Genomic DNA, 4,373 nt, shown 5'->3' with positions numbered 1-4,373 from the left:
AAAAAAAAAAAAAAATCCTCTTGTAAAAAATGTGAGCCAGAAAATACTTTATTATGGAATATTATTTTCTTCAAATGATTTACATGAAAGTGCAGGATCTAAAGCTTTAAATTTATGTATTGATCCAAAATGCATAAAAATGCATACAGAGGCAATTGAAAAAAAAAATTTACAAATATGTTCTCTGGCCTCAACAGGATTAAACTGTAAGTAAACAACAAACATATTTAGAAAATCCCTAAATATCTGGAAATTAAACAACTCACTGCTAAGTGCTCATGCATAAAGAAGAAGTCACAAGGGAAATTAGAAAATATTCTAATTAAATGAAAATGAAAACACAATGTATCAAAATTTATAGGATGCAAATACGTTGAGCAGTTCTCTCTTTCTCTTTCTTCCAAAAAAGCTTGTATAAAAAATGATGATCCAGGCCAGGCACAGTGGCTCATACCTGTAGTCCCAGCACTTTGGGAGGCCAAGGTAGAAGGATTGCTTGAGCCTAGAAGTTTGAGACCAGCATGGACAATATGGCAAGACCCCCTCCCAAAAAAAAAAAAAAATTAAATTATCCAGGCATGGTGGCATGCACCTGTGGTCCCAGCTACTTAGGAGGTTGAGGCAAGAGGATTGCCTGAGCTTGGGAAGTTGAGGCTGCAGTGAGCTGTGATCACACCACTGCGCTCCAGCCTAGGTGATAGAGCAAGACCTTGTCTCTTAAAAAAAAAAATCCATTTTTGGTTTGTAAAAGATATCTATAAAATCATCTCATCCTAGTGTTTTTATTGAGAGGGGACAGAGAGACAGAGTTTACCTATTGATTTCATTTTTTTAATGATTTTTAAATTTTCTCCAGTTTCCTTGATGCCGGTCTGTTTATTCTCCCACTGATAAGGCTGCTCACAAGTTTCCTCTTTTAAGAAGGGAGGGTGACAAGGGGAAGAGGACCCTGCGGTGGAATGCAGGCCCTCACTGTGGGCACAGCAAGGCCCAGCCTGCTCTCCATGGGATGATGGGAGACTCAGCCTTCTCTTAATGACCCAGCCATGTAAGTGTCCCGTTTCCCAATAAAACCTACTCCTTTGCCTATTCTCTATGACACGGCATTCATCCACAACCCCGGACACACAAAAGACAGCGATGGAGAATGAACACACCTCACCAGTCATTATTTGTGTATTTTCTCTTTTCCTTGATAGGTTTTCACAGAGGTTTGTCTATTTCACTATTCATTTTTAAAGAAACAGCTTTTAGTTTTGCTGATCATCTCTACTGATTCTTCTTCCTATGGAGATAAGAGGATGGTAGAGGCGGGCCAATTGGGTGGTGTTGGTGGTGGTTGGTTTGGTTGGATGGTTGTTTCTCAGGCACCCTCCCACTCCTCTCTGGCAGCCTATCAGGCCTCCTCACCAGTGGCAACCAATGTTCCCAGTTTTTTATGTATCCTTCCAGAAAGATTTTGTGCAGGTGTTAGGAAATGTGTGTTTATATACAGACATTCATAAATGGTACTTATGTAATTTTAACTCATTTTATGAAAGAACAGTATATTGTGCACACCGTTGTGCTCATTCCTTTTTTTACTTAGGGGATCATTATGAGTCACTGCATGCTGAAATCCCTCATTCTTTTTAATAATTTCAAGTAGTATTTATATTTTATGGATGTTTATAATATGATCGATCTCTTTCTTTTATAAATAGTAGTGCAATTAATAGCCTTTGTCATTCATCATTTTGCTCATGAGCATCTGCAGGACAAATTGTCTTCACATCCATTTGAGCTAATATAACAAAATGTCATAAGCTGGGTGGCTTATATACAACAGAAATGTATTTTTTCGTGATTCTGAAAGCTGAGAAGTCCAAGATCTGGCAGATTTCGTGTCTGGTGAGAGCCACCTTCTGATTCATAGATGGTGCCTTTTTGCTGTGTCCTCCTTTTGTGGAAGGGACAAACAAGCTCCCTTGGGCCATTTTATGAGGGCACTAATCTCATTCCTGAGGGCTCTCCCCTCATGACCTAATCACCTCCCCAAATAAAATTTTATCATATTAATTTGGGGAGGACACAAACATTCAGACTATAGCAAATAGGGAGAAGTGAAATGTGTAAATCAAAAGGTTTCTGTTGTTTTATTAGACATTGCCAAGTTGTCCTCCATAGATGGTTGTCCCAGTTTGCACTGCCACTAGCAATGTGTGAGAAGGCCTGTTCCATCACACTCTGAACACTGGCTAATCCAATATTTAATCAACTTATTGGATCTTTATCAATCTGATAATTTTGAAATGATATCTCGACATAGCTTATAACTGCATTTCTTTCATTACTATTGAGATTAGCTTTTTTTCATATATTTATGAACCATTTGGTTTTCTCTTTTCTGTGAACATTTATTCATATCTCTTGCCCATTTTTTCCAAGATTGTTGTCTTTTTCTTATTGATGTGTAGAGGTTCCTTATGCACTAAGAAAATTAGCCCTTAGCCTATAATGTAAGTTGCAAATACTTTCCTCCAGTTTGTTATTTGTATTTTAACTTTACTTACAAATAAACTCTTCTTGGTGGATCCTTTCTGATATAATTATGTACTGTCCCCTTTTGTTCCCATTAATTCTTTTTTGCCTTAAAGTTTATATAATCTGATATTAATAGTTACTCCAGCTTTCTTTTGGTTAACAATTTCCCTGTATATCTTTTTTCATTCTTTTATTTGCAGTCTTTGCAATCACTTTTTTTTACTCCATGTCTTATAAGCAGCATATAATTGAGTTTTATATTCTTTTATTTAATCCAAGCTGATAGTCATTTAATAGATGAATTCATCTACTCATTTAGTATGGTTGCTGATAAATTTAGAATTATTTCTACGATATTTTTATTGTGTTTTCTGTTACCATCTACATTAGCTTACTAGAGCTGGTATAACAAATTACCACAAACTGGGTGACTTCAAACAACATAAATAATAAATTTATTATTTTGAAGTTTTGGAAGGTAGAAGTCTGAAATTAAGCTGTTGGCAGGTCTGTGCTGTCTCGAGGCCCTGGGGGAGATCCCATTCCTCCCCTCATGCAGTTACTGGTGGCTGTTGGCATTCCTGCACTCGTAGCTGCATCACTCCAGGCTCTGCCTCTGTCTTGACCTGGCCATCTCCTCCTCTCCCTATGTGTCACTCCTCTGTGTGTCTTTTATACAAACATTTGCCATTGGACTTAAGGCCCACCCAGATAACCCAGAATGTTCTCATCTTGGGAGTCTTAATTACATGTGTAAAGACCTTTTTTCTAAATAAAGTCTCATTTACAAGTTTCAGAGATCAGGATGTGGACATATATTTTGGGGGCCATTATTCAACCTACTACACATCATTTTTGTTCTATATCTTTGCTTCTTTTTTGTTACTCCTTTTTTGACTAATGTCAGATTGCTAAAGTTTTCTATAGTATATCTTTTTTATTTCTGCTTGTTCAGAAACTATGGCTATTTACACTAATTTAGTAAGTACTCTGACTTATACCATATATACCCATAAAATTTTCTAATGAAATCCTATTTTTTCCCAATATTTCTGTTATTTCATTTAAAAACACAAAAAGGTTAGGATACTTTCATTACTCATTGAATAATCCCTGACCCAATATTCTTTGCTATTTTGCCTAGAACTGTGGTCTCCAGCATTTTCAAATACTCAATTAATGAATTTTGAGCACACACCTGCAATGTAAGTATATCACTTATTTATAAACTATAGACATGTATTGCTTATCAACATATTATATAAATTATAAAATATACACATATATATAATGAAATAGGATATAAAGATGAAAGTTCTAATGTTTTCTTTTTGATTACCAGGAGACTATTTTGCTAACTGTCTGGGGTGCATACAGCCTATTTTGAATACCATTTGTTTAGAGATGTTATTTTATTATGAGAAAAAATACAAAAAGTATACTAAGAAATTTACTCTCAATCCTTAAGTACATTTACTAAATTATTTTACAAAATTCAATCAATACCATTGCTTATTGCTTCCTACTTCGTCCCTCTCAGTTGCCTTCACTCAACAATTTAGTCTTCTAGATTATCCAGTAGGCATATTTCAAGCCTTTCAGTTTATTTTCTTTTCTTTATTTTATTTTATTATTATACTTTAAGTTCTAGGGTATACGTGCATAATGTGCAGTTTTGTTACATATGTATACTTGTGCTATATTGGTGTGCTGCACCCATCAACTCGTCAGCACCCATCAACTCGTCATTTACATCAGGTATAACTCCCAGTGCAATCCCTCCCCCCTCCCCCTCCCCGTGATAGGCCCCAGTGTGTGATGTTCCCCTTCCCGAGTCCAAGTGATCTCAT

The sequence above is a fragment of the Colobus angolensis genome, unplaced genomic scaffold (assembly GCF_000951035.1).
Source record: "Colobus angolensis palliatus isolate OR3802 unplaced genomic scaffold, Cang.pa_1.0 Scaffold88, whole genome shotgun sequence".
NCBI classification, from domain to species: Eukaryota; Metazoa; Chordata; class Mammalia; order Primates; family Cercopithecidae; genus Colobus; species Colobus angolensis.
Note: the sequence above shows the minus strand (reverse complement) of the source record.